Here is a 12,008-nt window from a genome sequence, read left to right as displayed (position 1 = left end):
ATCTTATTAGCCAATGAACAAATCCTGCTGCATTAGCTGTGTACAAAATGTAAAATAAGTTGATGATTATCCACTTACAGTTTACATACATATTCTAATATTATAGTATACAATACATAATCAATGGATACACATATATCATATACCCACAAGCCCCCAGCTCGTATAGGTGTATTATTGATATGTTTAATTCACTACAGTATTGTAAGTACAGTGGTTGAGTTTCTGGTGACACATTGTATTGTCATAAGTACTGTTTTAAAGGGATCATTTACATTACACCTTGGATGTAGGTGGCGATGCAGTTTTGAATATATCAGCAGTATCAGAGCAGTATCGCCACCCACTGAAATGTAGGTTAAAACGCCTCTCTGCAATGCTGCCTTTAAATAGTACTGTCGTCCCTTTTAAATATTTTGCCAGCTTTCTCGACATGGCGACAGATCCGATTTGAATATTTCGCCGCATTATGGCGCTTTCATCAGGGCCTTAGTGTGCTGATGTAATGATTCATTAATGTAATCACTTCTATTGAGAACTACTACACTACATCACTTGTAAGCTTGGATAATTACTATGTCCCTGTTCATTCTAAACTTTTTCAGTGACTATCTCTGGGATGGTGTCAAATTTTTGTCACTAACCCTAAGAAGTTGAGATTTTGAGATAATTGTATAAGATTTCTTTCTACTCTATTCTGAAAAAAAAAATCTTTAATCTTGGAACTGTTTTGTATATTTCTTATGAAAAAAATCCATGTCCTTTTTTTGAAGCGACAGAATCATGTATCAGACTCACATTCCAAAAATCTCTTCTTCAAAGTTCAGATGAATATATGTTAACCCTTCATGTGGGGCTGGCACATCCCATAGAACATCCTCAACAACTGCAAAGAACTTCTTGGAAACTGTTACTCTTAGAAGTCAGGTTTATGTAATTAGGGTGGGGTATGGGTACCACTTTAGTGGATTCTAAGGCATCTATTTATCAAGCCGTCAACCGCAAATATGCTGGAATTCCGCAGCGTATTTGTGGCGAGCCTGATTCTCCTTAGTTATCAAAGCCTACAGACCGGCAAAAGTAGAATTTTGTGACGTAACATACGATCCGCCGGACACAGATCGATGCTTACGCCATTACAGATGTTCCAAATGCAAATTCGCCACTATCTGACTACTTTTGCTAGTTATCAAATGTCTACCAGGTACGCTCGGCACTATTCCGGCCCAGCATACCTGGTTTTCAATCCGCCGTCCTGGAGGCGGTGGATGCCATAGGAATCAATGGGAGTCTGAAAGCAGCGAAAACTTATGTTCGCTGCTGCCCGATAGCCCATTGATTCCTATGGGATCGTTTACACCTAACATGTACCCCGAGTCTAAACACCCCTAATCTGCCCCCCCCCTACACCACCACCTACATTATACTTATTAACCCCTAAACCGCCGCTCCCGGAGCCCACCGCCACTCTAATAAACGTATTAACCCCTAAACTGCCGCTCACAGACCCCACCGCAACTAAAGTGTTTAACCCCTAAACTGCCGCTCCAGGAGCCCACCGCCACTACATTATACTTATTAACCCCTAATCTGCCCCCCTACACTGCCGCCACCTACATTATATTTATTAACCCCTAATCTGCCCCCCTACACCGCCGCCACTATATTAAATTTATTAACCCCTAATCTGCCCCCCTACACCGCCGCCACTATATTACATTTATTAACCCCTAATCTGCCCCCCCCTACACCGCCGCCATTATATTCAATTTATTAACCCCTAAACCTAAGTCTAACCCTAACCCTAACAAATATAATTTAAATAAATCTAAATAAATATTCCTAGCATTAAATAAATTATTTCTATTTAAAACTAAATACTTACCTATAAAATAAACCCTAAGCTAGCTACAATATAACTAATAGTTACATTGTAGCTATCTTAGGGTTTATTTTTAATTTACAGGCAAGTTTGTATTTATTTTAACTAGGTAGAATAGTTACTAAATAGTTATTAACTATTTAATAACTACCTAGCTAAAATAAATAAAATGTTACCTGTAAAATAAAACCTAACCTACGTTACAATTACACCTACACTATAACACTACACTATAATTAAATTAATTCCCTAAATTAACTACAATTAAATAAAATTAAATAAAATTGTCTAAAGAACAAAAAAACCCCACTAAATTACAGAAAATAATTAAAAAATTACAAGATTTTTAAACTAATTGCACCTAATCTAATCCCCCTAACAAAATAAAAAAGCCCCCCCAAAATAAAAAAAAAGCCCTACTCTACACTAAATAACAAATAGCCCTTAAAAGGGACTTTTGCAGGTCATTGCCCAAAGTAATCAGCTCTTTTACCTGTAAAAAAATTACAACCCCCCCAACATTAAAACCCACCATCCACACAACCAACCCTACTCTAAAACCCACCCAATCTCCCCTTAAAAAAACCTAACACTAACCCCTTGAAAATCACCCTACCGTGAGACTTCTTCACCCAACTGGGCCGAAGTACTCAACGAAGCCGGGCGAAGTGGTCCTCCAGACGGGCAGAAGTCTTCATCCAAGCCAGGCAGAAAAGGTCCTCCAGACGGGCAGAAGTCTTCATCCAGATGGCATCTTCTATCTTCATCCATCCGGTGCCGAGCGGGTCCATATTCAAGACATCTGACGCGGAGGATCCTCTTCATACGGAGTCTTCTTGAACAATGACGGGTCCTTTACGTGACGTCATCCAAGATGGCGTCCCTTCAATTCCAATTGGTGATAGAATTCTATCAGCCAATCGGAATTAAGGTAGGAAAAATCCTATTGGTTGATGCAATCAGCCAATAGGGTTGAACTTCAATCCTATTGGCTTATCCAATCAGCCAGGTTTAGGGGTTAATAAATTTAATATAGTGGCAGCAGTGTAGGGGGGGCAGATTAGGGGTTAATACATTTAATATAGTGGCGGCGGTGTAGGGGGGGGGGCAGATTAGGGGTTAATAAATTTAATATAATATCGGCGGTGTAGAGGGGGTAGATTAGGGGTTAATAAATATATTGTAGGTGGCGGCGGTGTAGGGAGACGCTGATTAGGGGTTAAAAAATATAATGTAGGTGGCGGCGGTGTAGGGGGAGGTAGATTAGGGGTTAATAAGTATAATGTAGGTTAATACATTTATTAGAGTTGCGGTGGGCTCCGGGAGCGGCGGGATAGGGGGTTAACAGTATAGTAGGGTGTGGGTGTTTAGTGACAGGGTACCAATAAAGCTGTGAAAAAGCTGAAGAGCAGCGAGATCGATGACTGTTAGTTAACAACAGTCCACTGCTCATCGCACCGTACTTGGTGCGTGGCTTTTTGACAGCTTTTTTGATAATTTTGTAGAACGTATTCAGGTCCACGGCAGCGATGTTAGGCGATCTTAGGCAAGCGTATTGGTGCCGTCGAATGCAGGTAAGTTGACGGCTTGATAAATAGATGCCTAAGTATAAGAAGGATACCCAATATTTTAGTTTCCATTCCTCTACCCTCTCTAGTATTCTCTGTATCGAATGTTGCTGATTCCTCCATGGAATCTGACTCTGAATTGAAGAAAGTGATCGTTTTATACTGTCTTGTTTCCTTGTTGTTACTCCTATGTGAGCGACCACATGACCTACTCGTTCTTTGTGTGGTAAATTTCTGTTTCTTCTGCCATATATACACTTATTTCTGAGCATATCTGTTTTATCTCAGACTTATTTAATATGCTTAGTTTTCATAATTTGTTTGCTGTAAAATATTGTCACAGACAGGATAATCCTGATCTAATATATGTTTATTAAGTTTTTCCTGTAGTTAGTACACTCTGTAAGAATACTGTTCCACTCATTGATAAAGTCATCATCATTTGTTTTAAATATATCTCATTTATTCAGTCTACATTTTTAAATGTCATATCTCTTTAATTACAGTAATAAAAAAGTCTCTTTCCCTCACTGCTATGCTTAAAGGGACACTCAAAGGGACAGTATACTATAAAATAGTTTTTCCCTTAATGCGTTTCAAATAACTTTTTTTATCAGATGCAGAGTATAAAATGCATGCGATTTGCATTTTTAAGGCTTGTGTGTATATGAATTAGCTGATTTTGAAGCCACAACTTAATAAAATGGATTGAGCTTGTAGGTATAATCAGAACTCATTACTTTATTACATTGTGTACATATACCTGCTTCTTTATCTTATATCTGTCCATAAACCAATCACCAATACTTGGAGAGAACAATGGAAAATTAACATTGTATTACCTTATCTCGTCTATACACCACTGGGAGTGTAATTTCTTCTACTGGCTGTGTTAACACAGCTTGGCCTCAATGCTAAAAACTTTCAGGATGTGTGGGGATACCACAGGCTAAATAAAGTATTTCAAATGCCAATATAAGGTTAATGGAAATACTTGTAAACAATTTAATACACTCCAACAGGTAAAATGGATCATTGGGAACAAATTAGGGAGACCATTTTTGTGTAAACTGTCCCTTCAAGTCAAAGTTAAAGTCAAAATTAAACTTTCATTATTCAGATAGAGCAGCAATTTTAAACAACTTTCCAATTTACTTCCATTAATAATATGTGCACAGTCTTTTTATATTTAAACTTTTTTAGTCACCAGCTCCTACTGAGCATGTGCAAGAATTCACTGAATAAGCGTGTATGCATTTGTGATTGGCTGATGGCTGTCACATGGTACGTGTATGCATTTGTGATTGACTAACGGCTGTCCCATGGTACAGGCGGAGTGGAAATAGACATAACTTTTAAAATTGTCAGAAAAAAATATACTACTCATTTGAAGTTCAGACTAAGTGCTATTGCATTGACTTTTTATCATGCATTTGTTGATTATTCAAATGTACTGTGCTTACTGGTCCTTTAAAAGCTACCTGGAGCAGCACTACACTGTTATAAGGAAATCTGTATTTACAAAAGGATATTTAAAGAAAAAAACAGGTGACCATTGTATAGCTCATTTGCATATTCTAATCTGTTTCAGTGGAAAACACAGGTAGTTCAAATTTTCTGTTTAAAATAATCCAGATAGAATAAAAGCAACTCTCTTATCTGCCCCTCTTATCAAAGCTTCATTGATCCTACTTTTCTTTGTTGAAACCTGGACTTTTTATGAGGACACATAGACTAAGGGGCCGAATTATCAAGCTCCGAATGGAGCTTGATGCCCCTGTTTCTGCGCAAGCCTTCAGGCTCGTCGGAAACAGTAGTTATGAAGCAGCGGTCTATAGAGCATATGCTGTCGGCATTTGTCAATGTGCGGCGGACATGATACGCTATATCGTATCATGTCCGTCCGCACTTTAATCGTCCCCATAGAATCAGGAATTGTGCACGTATTTTGAGCACTATATTTCCAGGCAATGTTTGCAATAATGGAATGGGATTAAAATCCTTTAGAAAACAATATATCAAATTATTATCAACAGAAAAGCAAGATGGAAGTCTATGGGAATGTTTGTAAATAAAACATTTGATAAGTTTTTCTAATGGATATTGATCAACCTCAATGTTTGTAACAATGTTAAAAATATAAATGCTTCAATACCGTGCACACTCATATGGTCTCATGAAAAGGAGCCAAATTTCAACACACTATACCAAAAGTAAGAGATACATTTGCTAACACGGGTGCAATGATGCTTTTTTCAATTGTACACTGTATCTCAATCTTGAAACTTTAATTTTGATTTCCATGTCTCTTTAATATTTTCTCTGATTATAATTTGATAGAAAAGTAATAAAAAATCTGTAGATCGACCAATCAATATAATGTTCTATGGCTTACATATTAGAAAACCTGTTAGAAATTATTTTAATCATAGTTACCAAGGGGTCAATCCCAGTCCTTTAGAATAAAAAATGTATCTAATGTTTTTCAGCTGAAAAACACTTTTAAAGTCTATGTGGATTTTTGCAGAAAAATCATTTGATATGTTTTCTAAAGGATTGTGATTTACCATTATAGTTAGAAATTATTATAGTGTTTGCAATGTGGGGGGGGGGCTCGGTTAGGGGTACATAGGTAGTTTATGGGTGTTAGGTGTACTTTAGAGCACAGTAGTTAAGAGCTTTATATTCCGGCGTTAGCTCATAAAGCTCTTAACTACTGACTTTTTTTGGCGGTAGGAGTCTTGTCGGTAGAGGGTCTACCACTCACTTCTCCCAAGACTCCAAATACCGGCGTTAGGCAGATCCCATTGAAAAGATAGGATGCGCAATTGGCGTAAGGGGATCTGCGGTAGCCTGGAATCGCGGTAGGGAAGTGAGCATTAGACCCTTTCCTGGCTGACTCTAAATACCAGCGGCCGGCCAAAAGCAGCGTTAGGACCCCTTAACGCTGCTTTTGACGGCTAATGCAGAACTCTAAATCTAGCCAATTTTTTTTAAGAAGAAAGAATTTTTGCAACGGACAGAATAATGCATATGAATAGCAGTTACATGATCTAGATTTATAAAAATGAATTGATAAATAAATATTGACTGATGATAAATATAAACAAACTGGAATATAGTGAATTTCTATATTAGTTTTATATGCTATTTGTGTGCGTGTATGTGAGTCTGTTTGAGTGTGTGTGTATGTTTGTGTATGTGTGCGATTGTGTGTGTAAGTGTGCGTGTGATTGTGTGTCTGTGTGTGTGTGTGTGAATGTGCTTGTGTGTATGTGCGATTGTGTATTTGTGTGTGTGTATGTGTGTGTATATATGTGATTGTGTGTATGTGTGTGGTGTGTGTGGTGTGTGTGTGCGCGCGCGTGTGTGTATGTGCGTATTTGTGTGCATGTGTGATTGTGTGTATGTGTGTGTATGTGTGTGATTGTGTGTGTGTGTGTATGTGCGTGTGTATTTGTGTGCATGTATGATTGTGTGTATGAGTGTGTGTGTGAATGTGTGTGTATGTGTGATTGTGTGTGTATTTGTGTGTGTGTGTATGTGTGCGTGTGATTGTGTGTGTGCGCGCGTGTATATGTGCGTGTGTATGTGTGTGTGGTGTGTGTATGTGTGTATGTGAACATGTGTATATGTGTGTGTGAGTGTGTTTATGTGTGTGTGTGTGTGTGATTGTGTATGTGCATGTGTATGTGTGTGTAATTGTGTGTGTGTGAGTGTGAGTGTGTGTGATTGTGTGTGTGCACGTGTATGTGTGTGTGAGTGTGTTTATGTGTGTGTGTGTGTGTGTATGTGTGTGGTGTGTGTGATTGTATGTGTGTGCGTGTGTGTGTGTGTGCGCGTGTGCGCGTATGTGTATGTGTGTGTGATTGTGTCTATGTGTGTGTGAGATTGTGTGTCTGTTTGTGTTTGAGTATGTGTGAGTGTGTGCTTGTCTACATGTGTCTGAGTGTGTGTGCGCGCGCGTGTGTGTGGTGTGTGTGATTGTATGTGTGTGCGTGTATATGTATGTGTGTGTGATTGTGTCTATGTGTGTGTGAGATTGTGTGTCTGTTTGTGTTTGAGTATGTGTGAGTGTGTGCTTGTCTACATGTGTCTGAGTGTGTGTGCGCGTGTGTGTGTATGTCTGAGTGTGTGTTTTAAATTTTCACATCCACATTTAAAGGTGGCTAGCATAATTATAAAAAAAACGCTCAGTTTAGCCACTAAGGAAACATTTATCAGTTTCATTATAATTGTATACAATTATAAAGATTCAGGTTAATTTCTATAACATAAACATTGGCTCAATAGAATCCTAGAAGATCCAAAAGGATTCAGCTTTAATCCAGATCTCTAAAAACAACACAATTGATATTTAAACAGAAACTGTAAAAACTACTTCAGCAAAACAATGGATAATGGCTCAGAACTAAAAGGGTTAAGAAACAATATAGAATGGTATATTATAAGCATGAAAGTAGAAGGTAAAAATAATTGATAAATAGATATTTTAATTTAAAAACATCAATAAAGAATTTCCAAAATGTATTGAAAAGGCTTACATTTTTAAGCAGATTACCTTTTCTCTTTATCTCCTATAAATAATAACACACATCTCCTACAAGAACCTTACTTAACCTAAATGTACAAAAAAACACAACAACAAAAATATAACATTGACACCAATCACCTATAATATATTAATCATTAATATGGCTGAATGGGATTGCACTAAACACAAATTAAAACTTTTTTGAAATTAAGTTTTGTTTCATATCAATGCAGCAAAGTACTCACATTCATGAGAAATAAAATCGCCAGTGACTGAGAAATCTCTACACACTGTACAAGAATCAGTCTGCTTTCACAGTGTGACATGAACAGTCTCCTCCCAATTTCTTTGTGTTACAAAACTGGCCTCAAACAGAGACAATTTGATACAGCCTAATTACTAATTCAAGTACTGTGTAAATTCATGCCTGATCATATTTCTTATGGCTATCAAAATATCACACACAAAAGGTAAAATCACTGGAGAAAATTGTTTAAAAGCTGTAATAAAAATTTAAAAAAGGCACTAATTTCCTTTAACAATAAAAAAGCAAACACCAAAGAACTTGTTTTCACCAAACTAGAGAATAGACATAAAAAGCAAAAAAGCCAGGTGTATGTATGGTAAAACAAGGATTGGCACCCCGTATTACAAGTTGAAAGTAAAAAGTAAGCGAGCAAGCAAAAGACTGAGGCGCGCTAACTTCAGGACTTCTCTGGGGTACACTAAAAAATAAAACTATAGTTATCAATTGTGAGCTAACCTGACACTGCGCTAGAAGAACTGTGCTAAACCAAAAGGACTACATTAAGGGGTCGATCCGATAAAAATCGTCGCCCGCAAAAGCCGACGACGCCAATATTTGCACGGGTTTGGTATCACATATACGGCGTAACCTAGAAGTTACGCGCGTATATTTCTGCCGTCGCCCGTAGTTTTTTGGGCCATAGGCAGGTATACCAAACCCGCGCAGTTTGGTATCCAATATGCAGCGTAAGGACTTACGTGGCGAAAATGGAGAAAACTTACTCCATTTTTACCTCGCCACAAAAAGCAGCCGTAAGAAGCCTTACGCTGACTATTGGAGCCCCGTAACTCCCTAAACTGGCTGCTAAAATAAACCTAACACCTAACGCATGCGCAATGTCTATCTCCCTGTCAACCGCGATCTGCTAAAATAAACCTAACACCTAACGCATGCGCAATGTCTATCTACCTGTCAACCGCGATCCCCCCCCCGAAATCCCTAATAAAGTTATTAACCCCTAAACCCCGCCGCCATCTACATAAACTAACCCCCTACTGTGAGCCCCTAAAACCACCGCCATCTACCTTATCTATCCCCTAATCTGACCCCTTACACCGCCGCCACCTATATAAAAATTATTAACCCCTAATCTAATCCCCCTATACCGCCGCCAGCTATATTAATATTATTAACCCCTAATGTAAGCCCCTTACACCGCCGCCATCTCTATTAAAATGATTAACCCCTAATTTAATCTACCTACCCCGCTGCCAGCTATATTATCTATATTAACCCTAAGTATATTATAGTTAATATAGGTATTACATTATATATATTAACTATATTAACCCTAATTATATTAGGGTTAATATAGTTACTATAGTATTTATATTAACTATATTAACTCTATCTAACCCTAACACCCCTAACTAAATTTATATTAAATTAATCTAATTCATTTATAAACTAAAATATTCCTATTTAAATCTAAATACTTACCTATAAAATAAACCCTAAGATAGCTACAATATAATTAATAATTACATTGTAGCTATGTTAGGGTTAATATTTATTTTACAGGTAAATTGTTAATTATTTTAACTAGGTATAATAGATATTAAATAGTTATTAACTATTTAATATCTACCTAGTTAAAATAATTACCAAATTACCTGTAAAATAAATCCTAACCTAAGTTACAAATACACCTACACTATCAATAAATTTAATAAACTACAAACATCTATCTAAAAATACAATTAAATTAACTAAACTAAATTACAAAAACAAACAAACACTAAATTACAAAAAATAAAAAAAAGATTACAAGATTTTTAAGCTAATTACACCTATTCTAAGCCCCCTAATAAAATAATAAACCCCCAAAATAAAAAAAATTCCCTGCCCTATTCTAAATTAAACAAATTTCAAAGCTCTTTACCTTACCAGCCCTTAAAAGGGCCTTTTGTGGGGCATGCCCCAAAGAATTCAGCTCTTTTGCATACAACAAATACAATCTCCCCCCCATTACAACCCACCACCCACATACCCCTATTCTAAAACCACCCAAACCCCCCTTAAAAAAGCCTAACACTACCCCCCTGAAGATCTCCCTACCTTGTCTTCACCACACCGGGCCGAACTCCTGATTAGATCCGGCCGATGTCTTCCTCCAAGCGGCAAAGAATAATTCTTCCTCCGGCGATGTCTTCCTCCAAGCGGCAAAAGAAGAATTCTTCCTCCGGCGACGTCTTCCTCCAAGCGGCAGCAAAGTCTTCATTCTTCCGGCGGCATCTTCAATCTTCTTTCTTCGCTCCGCCGCCGCGGAGCATCCATCCCGGCCGACTGCTGTACTACGAATGAGGTACCTTTAAATGACGTCATCCAAGATGGCGTCCGCCGAATTCCGATTGGCTGATAGGATTCTATCAGCCAATCGGAATTAAGTTAGAAAAATCTGATTGGCTGATTGGATCAGCCAATCGGATTGAACTTGAATCTGATTGGCTGATTCAATCAGCCAATCAGATTTTTCTACCTTAATTCCGATTGGCTGATAGAATCCTATCAGCCAATCGGAATTCGGCGGACGCCATCTTGGATGACGTCATTTAAAGGTACCTCATTCGTAGTACAGCAGTCGGCCGGGATGGATGCTCCGCGGCGGCGGAGCGAAGAAAGAAGATTGAAGATGCCGCCGGAAGAATGAAGACTTTGCTGCCGCTTGGAGGAAGACGTCGCCGGAGGAAGAATTCTTCTTTGCCGCTTGGAGGAAGACATCGCCGGAGGAAGAATTATTCTTTGCCGCTTGGAGGAAGACATCGGCCGGATCGAATCAGGAGTTCGGCCCGGTGTGGTGAAGACAAGGTAGGGAGATCTTCAGGGGGGTAGTGTTAGGCTTTTTTAAGGGGGGTTTGGGTGGTTTTAGAATAGGGGTATGTGGGTGGTGGGTTGTAATGGGGGGGGGATTGTATTTGTTGTATGCAAAAGAGCTGAATTCTTTGGGGCATGCCCCACAAAAGGCCCTTTTAAGGGCTGGTAAGGTAAAGAGCTTTGAAATTTGTTTAATTTAGAATAGGGCAGGGAAATTTTTTTATTTTGGGGGTTTATTATTTTATTAGGGGGCTTAGAATAGGTGTAATTAGCTTAAAAATCTTGTAATTTTTTTTTATTTTTTGTAATTTAGTGTTTGTTTTTTTTTGTAATTTAGTTTAGTTAATTTAATTGTATTTTTAGATAGATGTTTGTAGTTTATTAAATTTATTGATAGTGTAGGTGTATTTGTAACTTAGGTTAGGATTATTTTACAGGTAATTGGGTAATTATTTTAACTAGGTAGATATTAAATAGTTAATAACTATTAATATCTATTATACCTAGTTAAAATAATTAACAATTTACCTGTAAAATAAATATTAACCCTAACATAGCTACAATGTAATTATTAATTATATTGTAGCTATTTAGGGTTTATTTTATAGGTAAGTATTTAGATTTAAATAGGAATATTTTAGTTTATAAATGAATTAGATTAATTTAATATAAATTTAGTTAGGGGTGTTAGGGTTAGATAGAGTTAATATAGTTAATATAAATACTATAGTAACTATATTAACCCTAATATAATTAGGGTTAATATAGTTAATATATATAATGTAATAACTATATTAACTATAATATACTTAGGGTTAATATAGATAATATAGCTGGCGGCGGGGTAGGTAGATTAAATTAGGGGTTAATCATTTTAATAGAGATGGCGGCGGTGTAAGGGGC

This window comes from Bombina bombina, chromosome 8 (genome assembly GCF_027579735.1).
Source record: "Bombina bombina isolate aBomBom1 chromosome 8, aBomBom1.pri, whole genome shotgun sequence".
Classification (NCBI taxonomy): domain Eukaryota; kingdom Metazoa; phylum Chordata; class Amphibia; order Anura; family Bombinatoridae; genus Bombina; species Bombina bombina.
This window is presented reverse-complemented; position numbering follows the sequence as displayed.